Genomic DNA, 9085 nt, shown 5'->3' on the forward strand with positions numbered 1-9085 from the left:
CATTAATTTTCTACTGCGGGGGGTGCTGGAGCCTATCCCAGCTGTCTTGGGGCAGGAGGCGGGGTCCACCCTGGACTGGTGGCCAGCCAATCACAGGTCACATATCCAGACAACCATTCAAACTCCACACGCAGATGGCCGAGGGTGGGATTGAACTCGAGTCTCTTAGTGTGGAGGTCTGCATGCTAACCACTCGACCACCGTGCAGCCCATAATAGAAAAGAATGACTCATTTAAATAGTAAATGAAGATGTATCACCATATGGAGGCTAAGTATGTTTGATTTATTAATGCGTGGTTGACATGGCAACATAAAGAATTGAACTATTATGGATTGGGTAATAGTTGTTAATGTGGTGCAACATGATGCTGTAGATAATTCCGTAAAACAATTCCGGCTGCATGTGAATGTTGAAGCCTGAAAAGGTAAAATGGTCCCTGAAAGACGGACGGCAGGGGGGCCTGCTTGTTCTTTCGTTGGACTGAAAAGAACAGAACCTGTTGCTCGTCTCCTCGGGAGGGGGCCGCAAAACACCAAAACCCACATTGTACCGTCTGAATGCCCCCACCGCCTCAAAAAGAAACGCAACATTCCCAGTAGGAGTCGGCGGAACGCGGCGTGTGTGGAAACAAATGAGCAAACGGCTTCAGATCTTGATTGCGCTAAGTCCTGTTTTGGTGGCCACATGGAGGATGCAGGAGCTTTAAAGACGGAACGCCGACGTGACGATGGAAGCTACCCGTGGTGCTTAATAAATAAAAGCCCTTCCGACTAAGCTCCGCATTAATATTCCAACTGTGCAAGTTGAATCCACATTGTATGAAAAGCTTTCAGGACTCATCAATGGGGGCCGACTTGAAGATTAAAAATATAGATTAACGCTTTTTTCCACTCTTCACACATGATGGAAAAGTAACTTGAAGGATTTAGCTCTCATTATATCACATTTAGTAGGAATTCTGGATGAAAGATTTCATTGAGATCTTTTTTTTTTCCATTTATTTACATATAAATGAACAAAATAATATCTCCTATTCTAACCACTTTCAAATTGTAGCAAAGTACAACTTCCAGAGGTTGTACCATTTAGGATTATTAAACAAAAAAATAAATGAATTTAGATAAATAATAATAAAATAATAATATAATATAATAACACAATAAAAAATAATAATAATACAAAATAACATACATTTAGAAGATCTTAAACAGGTTTTCCATGCACCAACTACCAAAATAATAAAAAATAATATAATTTGTTTATTGCCAGGTATGATAAAACATATACTATAATTTGTTTTGGTGAAGTAGGTGCAGGCACATCTATTAAAATATGAAAGTACAAAATATACACAATAAACAGTATCAATATATGTACACGGTCTGTTTTTTTGGTTGTTATTCCGGAAGTGCAGTCTGATTGTTTTTCCTAAGAGTCCAAACGGAGCGTTAATGTAACGCATATAGTCATATATAGTATAATATAGTTATAATAATAACATAATAAAATAATAATAAAAAATAAAATACACTTAGAAGGTCTCAAATAGATTTTTTTAGCGCCAACTAACAAAATATTCCACTTATAAATAATGAATCCTGTCTGGTGGTCGAGTAATGTCATGAAATATGTAATTAAAATATTTTTAAGAATTTTTTTACTGTCCTTAAAAGTAATAATCTCGTTTTGTCTCGTTGTCGTGGACTCAATCTCACAACACCCCTATTGGTTAGCGTCACTAAGTTGCTCCACACTAATTTGGTTCCAAACTGAATCCATTTTTGCCGTAGACAATGCAAATTCATCCATTCCAGAAAGCAAAAAACACGTTTTCATAATTTTACAATGATAGTTAGACATGCAAAAATGCATATAAAACATAATAATGATGATTGAAAGGGATAAATTCAATTTATTTTTACCTTCCGGTACTAAAAGGCATCAGTGGTCATTAACTGAAAAACACGCTAACCAAGGTTCCACCGGAAAAAAAAAAAAAAGCGATACACAGCGAGAGCGTGTCCATTAAATATCGCCACCGTTCCACACGTGGAACTTTGGCCACGCCCCCTAAATGCGTACTTTGTCAGCAGCTCACGTCGTCGCCGCAGCAGGAGCGGCGGAGGAGGAAGGAGAGGAAGGGGAAGCCCTGGAGACGAGCTGCTGTCCTTGGATACGCAAAGCAAAATAGCAACTAACAAAAGCGTAAAAGCAATTTCACGTCCCTGCCCGCCTTTGCAGAAATGCTTGAAAGTCATTAGAGGGCCAATAAATGAGCAGAAGCTGTGAATACTAAATATCCGCCCACGGCGCCGAGGAGGGCCTCGCTGGGAATTCTGGGAAGTCCCATTTGCTGTAGAGGGCAGCCTTTTATTCGGTAAAGGCCACGGACTTGAACATCTGACCGAGGAAAGGAGTTGTAAAGCCTCATGAGAAGCACTCGAAGATGAGGGACCCGGTCCCAAAAAGACCGTCGTGTGCTGTTCCACCACGTTAGCATTCATCACGTCCAACCGGGCCACCGCTGCTACCGCCACCGCCGCCGCTTTTGATTGCGGATGGCAGGTGCTGAAGGGCACTCAAACAGAACCGAGACCTCAAAAGAGGCGAGTGATCCCCAAGATTGAAAAGACCTGCTTTAACCCGACTCTCAAACGCCGGCGCTGATGTCTTTCCAACATTTTTAGACTTGCATAGAAATCAACTTGGCTTCAAGTTATTATTTTTATTATTTTTCCCTTTTCTGACAACACACTTAGCATGAGGGAGCTAACAATGCAAAGCCCTGTAAAAAAACACCAACAAGGTTCGATATCCATGAACGGGTACATTGACGATATCATATAATACTGCAATACTTAGTGTTTGATCACTTTAACCATTACCTCAACTTCTTTCCTGGGCGCATTGACTTCCTGTAGCAACACAAACACCTTTGTCAATAAAGTTGGGACCGAGCCCGATGCTTTTGAGTCTTAACTTTATGAATGATTCCATCATTTTCATATTTCTATGAAAGCTAAAGAGTGCTCATCTACTTCAGTCGCCTTCATGCAGTACTGTGTTGTATTCATACTGTATTCTACTGAATACAAGTACTTATGTCAGCGTTCCATCAAATGATATTTTGGTATTAAAAAGAAACTACTTAGGATGACAAGCGGTTTTGCGTGATGGAGCATCATCAAGGGACGAGGGGGGGGTCGCCCTCACTCATCACCGACCGTTTGGGTCCAAAGAGGTCATAAAAAATACACGGCAGTTTTGTGCAGATCGTGTTTGATTCCAGATGGCTGATGTGCCATTTGTTAGGAGACCACGGTGGAGATATAAAACATTTAGCGAGCGCATGGCTCTGTGAAAAAAATAACGAATGCAGCAGCAGCAGCAGCATCAGCAGCAGAAGAAGAAGAAGAAGCATCAGCATCAGCATCAGCATCAGCATCAGCATCAGCATCAGCATCAGCATCAGCGCCCATCACTGCATCCCCAAGTTCAAACCAGGAGCCCCGAACTTGAACAGCAAGCACAATTCCACTTCCTGCAAATCCCTGGGAGGCTGTTTTCTTGACTGGCTTCTTTAAATAACATCCCCTCCCCCACAATCACGCTTGATTGGCAGATCACAGGATGTCACAAACAGCTACTACTCTACATCAAATGAGCGTCACGGCGGCTGACTGGGACACTTTCACTCAAGACGGGGAAAAAGGAACAATATTCCTCATGCATGCAGATATATTCTCCATATACAGTACAAGGTATCCCAATATGATTATATATTTTAACCAAATGTATAAAAACCACACAAACAATACTTAGAAGTGTCTGCTTGTCACAGCTAATATGGTACACATACGTTATGTTTCTTATGTCTACTATTTTTACTTAGACTCAACTGGACATGGAGGTAAGAACCAGAGTATACGCCAGGAGGAGGCAGCTGCTGTAGCCCGGCTAGGTGCACTATATTGGGACACATGCTCTGAGAAGCCGGGGGGCCATGGAGCCACGATTGGAGCCCCTATTGTAGCTGCCATTGGGGTCGCCATTGGAGTCCCTATTGGAGCCGCCATTGGAGACGCCATTGGAGACGCCATTGGAGACGCCATTGGAGCCCCTACTGGAGCCCCTACTGGAGCCGCCATTGGAGCCGCCATTGGAGCCGCCATTGGAGCCGCCATTGGAGTCCCTATTGGAGCCGCCATTGGAGTCCCTATTGGAGTCCCTATTGGAGTCCCTATTGGAGCCGCCATTGGAGTCCCTACTGGAGCCGCCATTGGAGCCGCCATTGGAGCCGCCATTGGAGCCGCCATTGGAGTCCCTACTGGAGCCGCCATTGGAGCCGCCATCGAGCCCATAGTACAGAGTGGGAAGAGCCACCAAGGTGTGCTGTACCCGGGCACACGCTCCGAGCAGCAGGTGTGCCGCCACAAAGGTCTCTGGCAAACTTTTGGCACAACGCTACAGCGGTGGTGTTTCAGGTGGGACGATGGGTCCCCCTCCCCCCTCACTGCAGGGGGGGTTTGCTACAACGCCCTTCCTCTTTAAGTTTAACGTTTACAAGGGAGCAATTGTGAATATGATATTTTGTATTTTTTATGTTGTGACGTTTTTGAGCGTCGTGATTGCATTTTGCTTTATTTTAACTGAAGAATATTTATTTACTTAGATTGACTTGATTTGTTTATTTTTCATTCAGGAAGATTTGCATTATTTTGTGTTATTTATTTATGGTCAACATTTACAGTATGTGACACTTTCATGGTATGGCGGTTTTGATCACGTTTTCTCTTTTCTTTTTTGGGGGAGCAAATAGCATTATTGATCTAAACACCCTCACATTCTAACATATTTGCAGGGATGATACGGTGCTGATATTGAAGTCTCAAAAAAGTGCAAATGTCGCGTGGAGGAAAAATGGCGACGGATGGGGCTTGTCTCGACCTGAACATACTCTGTCTGGACTTCACAAGACCAATAGCAATCCCGTCTGCAATTTCAATGATTGAACTCTCGGGAGAAGCATCAGTCATCTGCGGCGACACAAAGGCTGCGACTTTATATAAAGTTCCCTCTTCACAGACGCCAAGCCGAGTGTGACAACTGCCTGAGAGTCAAGTCTGGTGGAACGACATCAAGCTTTTCTTCGAGCCGAGCCGTCACGGAGCCCGAGAAGATGGAGTCTTCAAGGTCCTTGTGTGGTCTTGGTATCGTTACCGCTAGCTAACTTATTTTTGATTGAGTCTTATTCATAAAATCCAATGAAGCTTCATGACAGCCTTGAGCGCATTCAAGTCATAATTAGCATCCACTCGCTAAAACAACAGCGAGCACATGGAGCATCCTGCACGCTTTGGCCTCGTCTCCGTGCAGCTTTCACATTCAAAACAACTTTTCTATTATGATGCTTCATGTCGACACGCTCCTCTTGATGTGACATAACTAGTATTCATATTTGTTATTACTACTATTCATCATTGCATCGCTACATTCAAGGTCAATGGGGAATCAAATATTTATGATAATGGCCGAGTATGTGAAGCTAAATAAACACAACAGCCTCTGGACTGGGGTGGGGGGGGTGAGGGAGGGGGGGCAGGCCACTATGCCGTGTGTATTTCATAGCTTTAACGCTCCATTGCACTTGAAGGCACCTTCAACACCAAAAAATAGCCTATTTTATTTGAGACTGTGGACTGGGTTTCAATGATAAAACTACAAATGATTGATGATAGCATGCTAACTGTTAGCATGATAACATTTTAGCCAATTTGCCCACGTATATACTACAGGTATATACAGCTATGGTACAATGTAGGGACATTGAAGGACAGTCTTGGCATGTTTGATGATAGCATGCTAACTGTTAGCATGCTATCATTTTAGCCTATTTACCCACGTATATACTACAGGTATATACAGCTATGGTATGATGTAGGGACGTTGAAGGACAGTCTTGGCATGTTTGATGATAGCATGCTAACTGTTAGCATGCTATCATTTTAGCCAATTTACCCATGTATATACTACAGGTATATACAGCTATGGTATGATGTAGGGACATTGAAGGACAGTCTTGGCATGTTTGATGATAGCATGCTAACTGTTAGCATGCTATCATTTTAGCTAATTTACCCATGCATATACAGCTATGGTACGATGTAGGGACATTGAAGGACAGTCTTGGCATGTTTGATGATAGCATGCTAACTGTTAGCATGCTATCATTTTAGCCAATTTACCCACGTATATACAGCTATGGTATGACGTAGGGACATTGAAGGACAGTCTTGGCATGTTTGATGATAGCATGCTAACTGTTAGCATTCTATCATTTTAGCCAATTTACCCATGTAGATACAGGTATATACAGTTATGGCATGATGTAGGGAAGCTATTTAACCACCTTCAGTACATATTGCTAACTTGCTAGGTGTATACACCTAGGTACATGCTAATTGTTGACATTTTAGCCTGATAAAAATCAAGAAGCAAATGTTCATACGTCCGCCTGATGTCTTGCTAGCGCCACATTGCATATATCCGGTCAAGTTGTCAAATTTCCATGGAAAACCCAAACAGAACGAGGGACCAAGACAATTCCAGGCTCTTGTCAAACACGGAATCTCACCTCACGGAAGTGTACATACAATCCATCCTCGTTTATCGAGCTCAACTGGTTCCAGTTAACCAGGTAGCCTCTCCTATTTACTTATTCTAAACTTAAGAGTGTTTTCTTTTTAATGTGTTATATAGATGAGAGTGCAATATGTGCACACTCGGGGGGGGGGGCTGGACTGGAACAAATTAGGATTTCATCAACCAAACCCATCATGACATGGCTACCACCAGGAGAACCAGACAATAGAGGGGGAGGAGGCACCTGCTGTGGCCCAGCAAGGTGCACCGTATTCGGGCACACGCTCCGAGCACCCAGTGTGACTCCACGGAGGTCTCTGGGGAACCTTTTCAAACAGATTAGCCCCTCATCGTGGTGCATTTGGAACAATGTCCTTCCTCCTAAAGTGTTTGTTTACAAAAGGAGCGCTAACAAAAAATGAGCGTTTGATTTCCTCACCCACACTTGTCATTTTTTTAATGATCAGTTATCTGAGCTATTTTTTAATGCTGTCGGATTTATCGCTATGACATAATTCCCTGGAATAGGTCGGCTAATTATGACTAATGTAGACATGTAAACCCACACGGGGCACTTCTACCTCAGGAGAGTTTTTCTACCCGTCACTCACACATCAACACAAAATGTTATTGTAAGATTAATTTAGTCTTTTCTGAAATGTGGGGTTAAAAAAGACGCGTCGTCTTATATTCATGTCAGTAGGTCACTCCACAGAAATGAAGCTAGGCAACTCCAGCTTGCAGTTGCTTTTATGTGCTTAGTGCGTCTTTAAAAAATGACTTGTTTAATAAAATAACAATGTTAGGTGAACATAGTAGAACTAGATAGGGAACCAATTATCGCTCATTCATTTTAAACCGAGTCACATTAGACGTCAAAAGCTAACCTGACTCTCACGTCAACTCCGCACATTCGACCAAATAAAAGACCACATCGGAGCACAAAACACAAACACAAAAAGCACCCACGACACCCTAAAAAGGAACAGCATAAAGTCTTACCTGCCTGGTTACGCTAACGTTGGTCGCCGTTCGCGTTGCTACCCTTCAGGGCGCAGACATGTTGGTTTCTACCACGCTTGTTTATTTGCTGCTGCTCGTTCCCGCAGCGCCACCCGGCGGCCTGGAGAACTACTACACGCAATGAGCATCAGCTCTGTTGTTTCATTATTCACCCAACCTTCATTTTGATATTAGAAGGTTTTATTTCAGACTGTGGACTGGGTTTTAATGATAAAACTGAACATTATTGATGTGAGCATGCTAACTGTTAGCATGTTATCATTTTAGCCAATTTACCCATGTATATACTACAGGTATATACAGCTATGGCATGATGTAGGGACATTGAAGGACAGTCTTGGCATGTTTGATGTGAGCATGCTAACTGTTAGCATGCTACCATTTTAGCCAATTTACCCATGTATATACTACAAGTATATGCAGTTATGGCATGATGTAGGGTACATATTGCTAACTTGCTAGGTGTATACACCTAGGTACATGCTAATTTTTTAGCATTTTAGCTAAAGTACTTATATTGACATGCAAATACATGCATGGCATAATGTAGGGACACTGTAGAACTAGCTAATTTTCTTATGTCTAAACGCCAATGCACACATGCATGATGTAGGGCTACTATAGGACTGCCTTGGCACTTTTGAAGCTAGCATGCGCATGCTAACTATTTGCATTTTAGCTAATTCTGTCACGTCTCAAATAATGCAAATACTGGTGCTAAGGGGTGATGCAGGGGCACTATAGAACCGCCTTTGAATTTCCTAGCTTTGTTGCTAGGTGGTAGCATGCTAACGGCTAGCTTTTTAGCTCATTTACTCATGTTTATATACAAATGGAGACATGGCATGATGTAGAACTGTAGAACTGCTTTTGCACTTTCTGTACACAGCGCTATCCTGCAAGGTGTTAGCATGATAACTGTTAGCATGTTTGCCTTTTCGCTAATTTCTTCACGGCTAGATGTAAATACAGACATGGCATGATGTAGGGACACTGTACAACTGCTGTGGGACTGCTGTTGGAGCAAGGAGTTAGCTAAGGTCCCGTATGCGCTACATGATATTGTGAATGTCAGTTATGGAAATTGCTGCATTTTCATGAGGAAATCATCCATACATTAAACATTTATTAGTGGAGGCTGAAACAATGAAACTGAATCCACGCTGCGTGGTTCAGCTGCGTGATGAGTGACGTAAAGAAATCAACATCCCAAGAGGCTAAGATGCCGATGCGAGATTCCCAATCGTGCCCTTCTTGCAGGACAACCCTGGAGCCAAAAACCAATAAAACATGAAGAATGACAAGCTTTCTAATAATCTCCCTGAGGTGACCCGGACCGGAATCATCCCGCAATTAATTACTGGACATTCCCATGATGAAAAAGCAGGGACTCGGCCACTCGGAACTAAATAAGAGTC

At 42.7% G+C, this 9085-nt stretch overlaps 1 protein-coding gene across 3 annotated transcripts in view; it reads right to left on the reverse strand.

The window, feature by feature from the left end:
- mrpl11 (mitochondrial ribosomal protein L11) overlaps positions 1-7773 on the reverse strand; it is a 41826-nt gene extending 34053 nt beyond the window's left edge. The window contains exon 1 of one of the 3 annotated variants that reach the window (XM_058058841.2): positions 7647-7773. The gene's annotated coding sequence lies outside the window, so the exon portion shown is untranslated. Of the gene's footprint in view, positions 1-6510; positions 6618-7646 lie in introns of those variants that run through there. The other 2 variants (XM_058058852.2, XM_078788445.1) reach the window with 2 other exon arrangements.
- Positions 7774-9085: the final 1312 nt, after the last annotated feature.

The sequence above is a fragment of the Doryrhamphus excisus genome, linkage group LG23 (assembly GCF_037039965.1).
Source record: "Doryrhamphus excisus strain RoL-2023G ecotype Guam linkage group LG23, RoL_Dexc_Guam_v1.1, whole genome shotgun sequence".
NCBI lineage: Eukaryota > Metazoa > Chordata > Actinopteri > Syngnathiformes > Syngnathidae > Doryrhamphus > Doryrhamphus excisus.